Here is a 13,630-nt window from a genome sequence, read left to right on the forward strand (position 1 = left end):
AGTTACAGTTTGGCACTTTAAACACTGTCACTGTCGCGTGACACGTGCCACCCTGCCATGTGTCGCGTTGGTATGCAAGCTCACTTAAAAAAACCATCGAGGCCACCCAATTCCACCCCCCCCCCCCCCCATATCGTTATATGAACTAATCCAACCCAATTATTGTGGAAATCACTCATCAGCAGACCGCCACCCCACTGTTTGTACAAGGACTGTCTGGTTAACCTCCATCCCTCCTTTATGAGTCACTGTCTTAACAGTGAAATTTCTCTCTACTTGCAGCCTTTGCGCTACACCTAATTCAATAAACCGTTACCATTATCATACATTTTATCTATTCATTACCGTTATTATTATTATTATTATTAGCATTATTATTACTATTATCATTATCATCATTATATAAACAATTATTCGTAAGCAAGTAATCCAGACGCCACACATGGTCAGCCCCTCCCTGCTTCATCCCAGTCAAACGTCTGACCGATAACGATCAAAACGGATTTCCGATTCCAAGATCTAGACGCACGGTGATTCTAAACGAAGTTAATATACTATAAGGCTCCTTAAAACAACCATCTATCATTCATAAAGTATATAACAGCATCATATATATATACATCTTTCTTGACTACTTGAGCAATGTATTCAAGTTTCAGTTTGAAAATCTAGAGTCGGAGGGAAAAGTGAAATCATGAAAACCAGAATATACCGGTAACAACAACAACAACAAAAACAATATTGCTCTTGCAATGTACAACATAATTGAAATATGAAATTTTGTTCGTTCGTTGCTGCCCGAGTGCACGTAGTGTGTGGGTGGTGGTGAGTTGCAGTAGGTTTGCCGGATACCAGCCACGCTGACGGCCCTCCATGCACTAGTGGACATGGACCCCGCCTCCGCTAGGGAGGCTTTTCAAAGACGACCGACAGGCCTTTTGGCACGACGTGCGACAGGTAAGAAGATACAAGAGGCGACCATGGGCGGTAACACATCAGACAGGATTACCTGAGGGGGAACGTCAATTCAGGGGGGGGGGTTAAGATGCGACAAGCGAGATGATAAGGAGAGAGGATATCACACGTGACGACGACTCATGTGTCGGACGAAAGTGAAGAAACGACGTGATTCTGGTAACGGCAGGTAAGATGACACCACCGGTGCAGGGGAGGGATGAAAACAGAAACGACAAGTGAGAGAACGATTAATGACATGGCGGAAACTGTAGGAACCAGCGAGGGGAAGTCATGTGCAGAGATGACTGAAAACAGACATGTAAGGGGGAATACTAACGAGGTGACCAAGCCGAACGGTCACCAGCCAGGGGAAGGAGAGGTAGAGACGGAAGAGGAAAAATATACTTCGTGCGTACAGAGTTGGAACTAAAATATATAAACATTAATCCATAAAATACAGCATAACAACACTCCTGTTCATGAAAAGCCTCCAATTCAGTTCTGAATGCATTCCGGCAATCATTTCAGTGCTCAATTTTACCTCATAATTGTGTAAATGCAGATTTCTGGATGTTTTTATCGAGTACCAAAGCAGGAGGGTGAAGGAAAGGGTATAGGAGGAGGAAGAGGATATAAGGAAGATGGAGAACAGAGGAATAGGAGCATGGAATGATGAGGAAGGAAGAAGCAGTGAAGGATGCGAAGAGGAAACTAGGAGGAAGAGAAGGAACAGGGGAAGGAGAGGAGGAGAGTGAAGAAAAGGTGGGAAACAAAGAGGAGGAGAAAAGATAGTGTATAACACACACACACACACACACACACATTTGGGCAAAAACTAGAAGAATACTTGAAGAAGGGAATGAAATGAAGGAGAAATATGAACAGGAATATAAAAATATTAATAACAAATGCTCCCGACTCATACACCTCTACCAGGATGACCCAAGATATCATTCCTACAACCTCCAGGAGGATGATAACACTGTAGAAGCTGCGACAATCTTTCACAGTAATGACGCCGGGGACAGGCTGAAAACAGCCATCATTAAGGCATTTCTTTATGCAAACTTTAAAGAAAAATAATGATAAAAAAATAAAAATTCGTTTATCTACTGCCATTGTTATATATATATATATATATATATATATATATATATATATATATATATATATATATATATATATATATTCTTTTTTCTTTCAAACTATTCGCCATTTCCCGCATTAGCGAGGTAGCGTTAAGAACAGAGGACTGGGCCTTTGAGGGACTGCCCTCACCTGGCCCAATTCTCTGTTCCTTCTTTTGGAAAAAAAAAAAAAAAAAAAAAAAAAAAAAACCGAGAGGGGAGGATTTCCAGCCCCCCGCTCCCTCCCCTTTTAGTCGCCTTCTACGACACGCAGGGAATACGTGGGAAGTATTCTTGCTCCCCTATCCCCAGGGATACTTTGTCGCTGTCTCCCGCGTTTGCGAGGTAGCGCAAGGAAACAGACGAAAGAAATGCCCCCCCCCCATACACATGTATATACATACGTCCACACACGCAAATATACATACCTACACAGCTTTCCATGGTTTACCCCAGACGCTTCACATGCCCTATATATATATATATATATATATATATATATATATATATATATATATATATATATTTTATATTTATTTATTTATTATACTTTGTCGCTGTCTCCCGCGCTTGCGAGGTAGCGCAAGGAAACAGACGAAAGAAATGGCCCAACCCCCCCCCCCATACACATGTATATACATACATCCACACACGCAAATATACATACCTACACAGCTTTCCATGGTTTACCCCAGACGCTTCACATGCCTTGATTCAATCCACTGACAGCACGTCAACCCCGGTATACCACATCGCTCCAATTCACTCTATTCCTTGCCCTCCTTTCACCCTCCTGCATGTTCAGGCCCCGATCACACAAAATCTTTTCACTCCATCTTTCCACCTCCAATTTGGTCTCCATCTTCTCCTCGTTCCCTCCACCTCCGACACATATATCCTCTTGGTCAATCTTTCCTCACTCATTCTCTCCATGTGCCCAAACCACTTCAAAACACCCTCTTCTGCTCTCTCAACCTCGCTCTTTTTATTTCCACACATCTCTCTTACCCTTACGTTACTCACTCGATCAAACCACCTCACACCACACATTGTCCTCAAACATCTCATTTCCAGCACATCCATCCTCCTGCGCACAACTCTATCCATAGCCCACGCCTCGCAACCATACAACATTGTTGGAACCACTATTCCTTCAAACATACCCATTTTTGCTTTCCGAGATAATGTTCTCGACTTCCACACATTCTTCAAGGCCCCCAGAATTTTCGCCCCCTCCCCCACCCTATGATCCACTTCCGCTTCCATGGTTCCATCGGCTGACAGATCCACTCCCAGATATCTAAAACACTTCACTTCCTCCAGTTTTTCTCCATTCAAACTCACCTCCCAATTGACTTGACCCTCAACCCTACTGTACCTAATAACCTTGCTCTTATTCACATTTACTCTTAACTTTCTTCTTCCACACACTTTACCAAACTCAGTCACCAACTTCTGCAGTTTCTCACATGAATCAGCCACCAGCGCTGTATCATCAGCGAACAACAACTGACTCACTTCCCAAGCTCTCTCATCCCCAACAGACTTCATACTTGCCCCTCTTTCCAAAACTCTTGCATTTACCTCCCTAACAACCCCATCCATAAACAAATTAAACAACCATGGAGACATCACACACCCCTGCCGCAAACCTACATTCACTGAGAACCAATCACTTTCCTCTCTTCCTACACGTACACATGCCTTACATCCTCGATAAAAACTTTTCACTGCTTCTAACAACTTTTCTCCCACACCATATATTCTTAATACCTTCCACAGAGCATCTCTATCAACTCTATCATATGCCTTCTCCAGATCCATAAATGCTACATACAAATCCATTTGCTTTTCTAAGTATTTCTCACATACATTCTTCAAAGCAAACACCTGATCCACACATCCTCTACCACTTCTGAAACCACACTGCTCTTCCCCAATCTGATGCTCTGTACATGCCTTCACCCTCTCAATCAATACCCTCCCATATAATTTACCAGGAATACTCAACAAACTTATACCTCTGTAATTTGAGCACTCACTCTTATCCCCTTTGCCTTTGTACAATGGCACTATGCACGCATTCCGCCAATCCTCAGGCACCTCACCATGAGTCATATATATATATATATATATATATATATATATATATATATATATATATATATATATATATATATATATATAATCCACAACGAAGAATACACTAATTTCCTTCCATCTATCGCACTGTCTTTTGTTTTCCCTCCACCAGAGTTCCTCGGAACCCACGGGTTCCACGAGCTGCCTTCAAAGCTTGCGCGAAATTCTTTTATAACTAAAAAGGAAAAAAGAAAACCATGCAACCCAAGTAGTTATCAATTCATAAATGGAGCTCTCTTAACATAGGCTTACCTACTATATGGAGCTCTCTTAACATAAGCTTAGCTAATAAATAGAGCTCTCTAACGTAAGCCTAACATAAGCTGCCATAACGTTGCTTATGAAGCTTTAAGTTTTACTTTGAGAAATAAAGCAAAGGAATGGATGGAGTAGATCGAGATCCTAAAAATAATACATGTTGTCTACCGCGTTCCTCGACTACGACAAAAACATTGCTCTGACGAGTACTTCTTGAGTAAATGATGGGGTGCTGCTACGTTTGGATATAAACACATATTCTGAGTACTGCTATGACAGAAACTTAACAATAAATGGCATTTTTACAATAAAAAAGACGGCGCCATGACTAACAGCCACGACTGTAAGTCTAAATACAAAGTGACTCAGTATACCCTGCGAGTCATCATCGTTTTCTCTGACGATCTGGCCACGGAGAACATGGCTCCTCTTTCCTGTCCCAATAGTTTCGTCCATCGATAGATATTCAAACACAATCTTCTCGGACCACTGTACATTATAAAATAAAACGTAAACATCACGGTAACGGACAAGAGAGCCTGGGTATTTACGTAGAATTCGTACTTACATGGTCAAGTGCAGTAAAGGCTGGAACACCAAGCACACACGGTAACTGACTGAAGGGGACGGCACGAAAGGCCGGCGGCAGCAGCCGAGCAACTGCTGCCATACCTGATGGTGCCTCTACCTGGCACATCTAATTCTGTCCTCCAGGAAACGCTGTTGCCTGGACTCGAGGATGGTGGGAGGCGGTTAGGGGGTGAGGGCGTGGGTGTTAGCAATAAAAGCGGGGTGTTGGGCAATCTGCCACTGTATTTCCAATACCAGAAACATGTCCATGTTTACTGTCCACGCATGCGTAACACCCCTCGTATACTGCAATAACCAGGAAGTTTTCCCGAGAGCATCGTATGTTCATGTAGCAGTTGAATGAGTCAACTGATACCGTATTTAGCCTGGCAAAGAGTGTAATATCTATATATATACCACGGTTTCACTGAAGACCACCACCACCAGTGTTGATCACCAATATCATACAACAGTTAACATACTACATTGCTCCCCCCCTCTCTCCACAGTAATGTGAATACCGTCTGGACAAGCCAATCTCTGAGGGGTAACATTCTTATTATATAAATCAAAGGTTTGTGAATATCAACATTACATACTGGATGTAGAAACACGCTAGCCACGAGTGAACTAAGGCCTACGTAACCTTAACCGCTTCAATTCGACTTGTACAGCCACCGGCCACCACGGTACGACCTTTGAACACGACGGCACGACGACAGTTTGTTATGATGGTATTACCTTTAACTTAACCCTTAAGGGGTCGGGTTAAAGGTCAGGCCATCATACCCAAAGGTCGTAAAGTCGTGCTCAAAGGTCATACCGCCGTGCATAGTGATTGTAGCGATGTGCCGAGAGATCGCATTATCAACCACACCCACGGGTCACGGCATCGTGTTAAAATGGTTCAATACACAATGCGGATGTTATCATGGTTCTATCGAACACTCCCCTATCACTAACACACACGCAGCCACCACAAATATCTAGACGTAAGCTCCTGTACCTGAGCACACGCCCCACCCGCGCTCGATATTTTTGTTCATGCGGGAAAAAAAACTCCGAGAGCCATCTTTCAGTACAATGTTAGACAATATCCATCCGGAGAACATCAAATGAAATATGGACAAGTTCAAGTGAGTACAAGTGTATCATGCAGTAGAAACAAACACCGGTGACAGGTTTGAGGTGTATCAGTCATATGAAGTGCTACGAGAGGTAACACCCCCCCACCCTCCCTGCTCATGTTTACACAAGCCCGCGCGCATGCCAGTACGCGCACACACACACACACACACACACACACACACACACACACACACACCCACAGAACATCAAATTATGCAGTAAATTTGTTGATGATGTTAGAAAGTACCGTTCTAGTATAACAGTGGTGAAAGTACTGTTCTAGTGTAACAGCGTGAAAGAATGGAAAAGAAAGACTGAGGCAATGGTCATGGCAGACACCATACAGAAATTTACAACGTTCTATGACATGTTCAGGAGTTAGGGTCCTAAAAGTGTAAACCTCCCTCCCAATAAAAGTAGGGAATCTCACACACACACACGATCTACGCACTGGCCCGCCCTGGTTCGAATCCTGGGCGCGGCAGTCTGCCCAAAACCAAGCCAGCAATTAAGCCTTCTCTCGGGGCTGGTCGGTAAATGGGTACCTCCCTTAGGCTAGTGTGTGTGTGTGTGTGTGTGTGTGTGTGTGTGTGTGTGTGTGTGTGTGTGTGTGTGTGTGTGTGTGTACAATGAAAACAAAGTACATGCACTAGAATTAGAATCGGGGCAACACGAGTATAACAACTCTCTCCTTGTAACACACAGCAATCACAAATGCTAATTATCAAACACATCGAACCCACACAGAGACTGAGACAAACCTCTGCAAAAGTAGACCCGAACCAGTTACTGTAATCAACAACAGTTATTACCAGATCATATGTAAACCTGCATCAGTGTTATATGTAAGGTGAGTCTGGTTAACCCCCACCCGTTTCCCCCGTTCTGCACGCCCCTTTTCACTGTATTTATTCTGTCCAAATATTTTCAGTCTCTGGCTGCATCTAATTTAATAAACCGTTAATTACTACTCATCATTACTACTTCCATCAGTGATGACTAATGAACTTACACCCACTGTTTGGCGTTCGAAAAAAGTATGCCACAAAATTCAAACGCAATTTCATTATCTAGTAAAGTTAATTATAATCAATGCTAGGATTATTTTTCTTTAAGCTCGTAAAATTAGCAAATTTTCTTGAACTTCCCGACAAGGTCAGAAATCAAGACCTCAACCATCTCGCCAAAATACGTACATCCTTCACGTACTCCTCCTCCACTTCCTCCTCTTTTTCTTCCACAATCTCACTTTCCTGTATCTCCAGCCACTATTTTTATTCCTTTTGTTACACATGCTCTCTGACCCCGGACGACTGAACCAACACAAGAGAACCATTGTTCGTCCAGAGTCACCACCTCAAGTATATTTAGATTGGACGGTATTCTGGGCCTGGGTACTACTGTCCCTAGGTTCACGTGGGAGTCAGCGAGCGAGCGAGGCTCATCTCTCACTCATCTACTGCGAGTCTCTCCCTTATAAATATATTACTTCAACTGGTATGAACCTTTACCTGCATACTTCAACATCACGCCCACAATTCATAATGTGCACATTAATAAAACTGATGCCACATTTTACTTCATTTCCTATAAATGGTGCTTTAAGAAGGGTTCACTTTTGCAAGCATATGCAGACAAAACATAGGTGAAGGGCAAAGAGAAAGGGGTAAATGAAGGCAAGCAAAGAGCGTACAGTGCATATCAATTATGTATGGTTAAGCATGCGGACCCAGTACATCTACGTAAAAAACAAATCATTATCTGATAAACATATAATGATAATCCTCTGATTCCTACCAGCGTATACAGAGCAGAAGCTTTACCATGAGTGTGTTTAGCGCACGAGTGTTCCATGTATGAAAGTTCACAGGTCAGTGTAAGGAAAGGTCATGAGATCAGGTTACACTGACACTATGAATGTCCCTTCAGCTAAGGTCTCAAGTAGTTCCTGGTCTATTCACTACCATTTCCTAAGACCACAGCAGAACTTAGATAAACCCGATAAAAATCCATTATCAAGTTTCACGAACTTATTCACAAACGTAACTCGGTCAAACTAAAGTAGAAAGTGTTCAGGGCGCGTATCTACCGTCGGTCAAGGTTCTCCCAAGATAAGACCTACAACCCATCGCAAGATAGACTGTGGTGCACCCTACAGTGCTACATCCTCCCGAACACATATATGGTGACTCAACCCCTCGTAATTCAAGATGTTATGGGCTATTTTAAACACTTACCCACCCTCCCACCCACCCACACACACTCACTCACTCAAACTCTCTCCTCCCACACCACCATCGCCCGTTCACTTGCTCCGCCCTATGCTCACATTCCTTCCAATCCTGAAAAAAAAATGCGGCACAATGCCACAACCCCTGACGCCGGCACACTAACACATGCCTAAAATGCTAACTGCAAGGGGGGGAGGACAGTGATGTCCACCTGATTTACCTCTGCCAACTTACGTAAAGGTACGACCAAATATTTGTCCATCAAAAGCAACTCACGCCAGATCTCTCAACATATGAATAAAACAGATGTCAGTGTATACAAATGCATAAAATCTTTTCAAACTCTTCACTCCCCCCCCCCCCCCCACCCCTTTTCGCCACCAAGGAAAACGTGCAGAGAGTTATTTGCGCAGCAAGTTGTAAAAACGCAAGAAAAATTACCAGTCCAAACTTTCTGGAGGCTGCACATGTAAAACCTTTTTTTCCTGACAAAAAGCTTTAAAGAGAAACTGGTTGTCGGTTGTCAGCCTTCCACAATTCTCCCAGTTTTGCTTCAACCCAACACCACGACTACCTACATACCGTACCTCCTATCTTAATAATCCTCTTGACACAAACATATCACCTTCAGGTCATTACTTCAGACGCAGACAATTGTACAATTTCAAGGGCTTTATTTGTCTGAGCATACACACACACACACACACACACACACACACACACACACACACACACACACACACAAATACACACGCTGAGAGGGTGGGGACGCGCAGTACATGGTAGGCGGAGGCAAACATAGAAAGCGTAATAACAATAGATCAAAATAGGAGGATGACTGGTGGGGTAATCGTAGTGCTAACTGGAATAAAAGAAAAGAATGTCCTTGTGGAGTTACTGGTGTCAAAAGGTTAAACACTTTTAGGAGGAGGAGGAGGAAGGGAACTCGAGACGTTATGGATCACCTGTCAATACCAGATGTAAAGATAGTGGTGTGCGTTTGGCTGCCTCACTGAGTCAACATGCTGGTGAGAATGAAGGGCACGACTCCCTCAGCAAGTCAACTTTAACAATGACTACCACAATGTTCCTCCAAACACTGTTCTTCACGGACACAAACATTAGGGGAAACTACAGACTGGATATGAAAACCATAAGATGATAAACTAACTGTGTTTTCCTTTGTACTCATTCCTTATAAAACAACCATTCGAGACGGATCCTACAAATATGAAAAATAAGTCCTGGGAAAACTAAATTGTCTACTTGATGTTTCTGGTTGCAACCCATATGACGTTGTTGCTCGAGAGGTTAAGATCCAGCACGGGGGAGAGGAAAATCCACCACCCTGTATTAGCCTAGCATTACATGACCTAACCCACATTACTGAGAAGTTCACACAACCTGAACAATATCGGGCGCGTGACCGGCAAGGTAGAGCAGCAGACAGCACACCAACACGTGATAACATTCATGACCCTTATCATAAAGGTGGTCATATCGGTATCAGGCTGGCGAGCAACTGTTTGGTACACAGGACTTGCCATCACAAGTTTATAAAGGACTCTCAATACAATCCTTTATGTACGATCATTCACAAGAAAGAGGTAGGTAGGCAGGTAGGTAGGTTAACTAAAGAAAATGTTACAAAAAACTTGCCACACGACATTCTTAAGGCAGCTCAGTAAGTTCCCCATGTACAAGCCAGACAGTGACATGGTGGAGAGTAGGCTCGTGGGTGGGTACAATTCTCTATGATGTCTGAACTGAATATCCCATCGCTATATAACTTGACTTACATCTATATTTTTGCGTATTCTTCTTAAGTACGTGCTCTGCCAATGCTATGGTACGCTGCTAACTTGTCTAAGTCACCTGGGTACCATTCATGTCGCTTTACGTCATGCATGAGGTACTGAATGGAGCAAGTCCTACTTCATAATTCCCTTCACCTAGCTGACTGTACTGCTCGTGTACACCTTCACTTCCCTACCACTTCCACGATTATACACAACCCAGTTATTTCAGGAGTGTCTCATGAGAAGGCACGAGATGATTCCTGTGTCGGTGTCGTGTACCCACGGTGACCTCTATGCTTGCCTCCACCACCTGCGAGATGCCCTTCATCCATACCGTACAAACACACACACACACACACACACACACACACACACACACACACACACACACACACATATATATATATATATATATATATATATATATATATATATATATATATATATATATATATATATATATATCTTTTCTTTTTCTTTCAAACTATTCGCCATTTCCCGCATTAGCGAGGTAGCGCTAAGAACAGAGGACTGGGCCTTTGAGGGAATATCCTCACCTGGCCCCCTTCTCTGTTCCTTCTTTGGGAGAAAAAAAAAAATATATATATATATATATAAAATATATATATATATAATATAAATATATATATATATATATATATATATATATATATATATATATATATATATATATATATATATATATAATATATATATATATATATATATATATATATATATATATATATATATATATATATATATATATTTTTTTTTTTTTTTTTTTTTTTACTTTGTCGCTGTCTCCCGCGTTTGCGAGGTAGCGCAAGGAAACAGACGAAAGAAATGGCCCCACCCCCCCCCCCCCCCATACACATGTACATACACACGTCCACACACGCAAATATACATACCTACACAGCTTTCCTTGGTTTACCCCGGACGCTTCACATGCCTTGATTCAATCCACTGACAGCACGTCAACCCCTGTATACCACATCGCTCCAATTCACTCTATTCCTTGCCCTCCTTTCACCCTCCTGCATGTTCAGGCCCCGATCACACAAAATCCTTTTCACTCCATCTTTCCACCTCCAATTTGGTCTCCCTCTTCTCCTCGTTCCCTCCACCTCCGACACATATATCCTCTTGGTCAATCTTTCCTCACTCATTCTCTCCATGTGCCCAAACCATTTCAAAACACCCTCTTCTGCTCTCTCAACCACGCTCTTTTTATTTCCACACATCTCTCTTACCCTTACGTTACTTACTCGATCAAACCACCTCACACCACACATTGTCCTCAAACATCTCATTTCCAGCACATCCATCCTCCTGCGCACAACTCTATCCATAGCCCACGCCTCGCAACCATACAACATTGTTGGAACTACTATTCCTTCAAACATACCCATTTTTGCTTTCCGAGATAATGTTCTCGACTTCCACACATTTTTCAAGGCTCCCAAAATTTTCGCCCCCTCCCCCACCCTATGATCCACTTCCGCTTCCATGGTTCCATCCGCTGACAGATCCACTCCCAGATATCTAAAACACTTCACTTCCTCCAGTTTTTCTCCATTCAAACTCACCTCCCAATTGACTTGACCCTCGACCCTACTGTACCTAATAACCTTGCTCTTATTCACATTTACTCTTAACTTTCTTCTTCCACACACTTTACCAAACTCCGTCACCAGCTTCTGCAGTTTCTCACATGAATCAGCCACCAGCGCTGTATCATCAGCGAACAACAACTGACTCACTTCCCAAACTCTCTCATCCCCAACAGACTTCATACTTGCCCCTCTTTCCAAGACTCTTGCATTTACCTCCCTAACAACCCCATCCATAAACAAATTAAACAACCATGGAGACATCACACACCCCTGCCGCAAACCTACATTCACTGAGAACCAATCACTTTCCTCTCTTCCTACACGTACACATGCCTTACATCCTCGATAAAAACTTTTCACTGCTTCTAACAACTTGCCTCCCACACCATATATTCTTAATACCTTCCACAGAGCATCTCTATCAACTCTATCATATGCCTTCTCCAGATCCATAAATGCTACATACAAATCCATTTGCTTTTCTAAGTATTTCTCACATACATTCTTCAAAGCAAACACCTGATCCACACATCCTCTACCACTTCTGAAACCACACTGCTCTTCCCCAATCTGATGCTCTGTACATGCCTTCACCCTCTCAATCAATACCCGCCCATATAATTTACCAGGAATACTCAACAAACTTATACCTCTGTAATTTGAGCACTCACTCTTATCCCCTTTGCCTTTGTACAATATATATATATCCCTGGGGATAGGGGAGAAAGAATACTTCCCACGTATTCCCTGCGTGTCGTAGAAGGGGACTAAAAGGGGAGGGAGCGGGGGGGCTGGAAATCCTCCCCTCGTTTTTTTTTTTTTTCAATTTTCCAAAAGAAGGAACAGAGAAGGGGGCCAGGTGAGGATATTCCCTCAAAGGCCCAGTCCTCTGTTCTTAACGCTACCTCGCTAATGCGGGAAATGGCGAATAGTATGAAAGAAAGATATATATATATATATATATATATATATATATATATATATATATATATATATATATATATATATATATATATGTCAATAAGAGCAAGGTTATTAAGTACAGTAGGGTTGAGGGTCAAGTCAATTGGGAGGTGTTTGAATGGTGAGAGGCTGGAGGAAGTGAAGTGTTTTAGATATCTGGGAGTGGATCTGTCAGCGGATGGAACCATGGAAGCGGAAGTGGATCATAGGGTGGGGGAGGGGGCGAAAATTTTGGGAGCCTTGAAAAATGTGTGGAAGTCGAGAACATTATCCCGGAAAGCAAAAATGGGTATGTTTGAAGGAATAGTAGTTCCAACAATGTTGTATGGTTGCGAGGCGTGGGCTATGGATAGAGTTGTGCGTAGGAGGATGGATGTGCTGGAAATGAGATGTTTGAGGACAATGTGTGGTGTGAGGTGGTTTGATCGAGTAAGTAACGTAAGGGTAAGAGAGATGTGTGGAAATAAAAAGAGCGTGGTTGAGAGAGCAGAAGAGGGTGTTTTGAAGTGGTTTGGGCACATGGAGAGAATGAGTGAGGAAAGATTGACCAAGAGGATATATGTGTCGGAGGTGGAGGGAACGAGGAGAAGAGGGAGACCAAATTGGAGGTGGAAAGATGGAGTGAAAAGGATTTTGTGTGATCGGGGCCTGAACATGCAGGAGGGTGAAAGGAGGGCAAGGAATAGAGTGAATTGGAGCGATGTGGTATACAGGGGTTGACGTGCTGTCAGTGGATTGAATCAAGGCATGTGAAGCGTCTGGGGTAAACCATGGAAAGCTGTGTAGGTATGAATATTTGCGTGTGTGGACGTGTGTATGTACATGTGTATGGGGGG

At 42.8% G+C, this 13,630-nt stretch overlaps 1 protein-coding gene across 15 annotated transcripts in view; it reads right to left on the reverse strand.

Moving 5' to 3' along the window:
* The window catches only part of capt (adenylyl cyclase-associated protein 1), a 424,491-nt gene that overhangs the window by 275,695 nt on the left and 135,166 nt on the right, over nucleotides 1–13,630 (reverse strand). For 2 of the 15 annotated variants that reach the window (XM_071690545.1, XM_071690547.1), the window contains exon 1: nucleotides 5,053–5,204. The exons of 12 other annotated variants lie outside the window; for them this stretch is intronic. The gene's annotated coding sequence lies outside the window, so the exon portion shown is untranslated. Of the gene's footprint in view, nucleotides 1–5,052; nucleotides 5,206–13,630 lie in introns of those variants that run through there. One more of the 15 variants, XM_071690539.1, reaches the window with a different exon arrangement.

The sequence above is a fragment of the Panulirus ornatus genome, chromosome 48 (genome assembly GCF_036320965.1).
Source record: "Panulirus ornatus isolate Po-2019 chromosome 48, ASM3632096v1, whole genome shotgun sequence".
Taxonomy (NCBI): domain Eukaryota; kingdom Metazoa; phylum Arthropoda; class Malacostraca; order Decapoda; family Palinuridae; genus Panulirus; species Panulirus ornatus.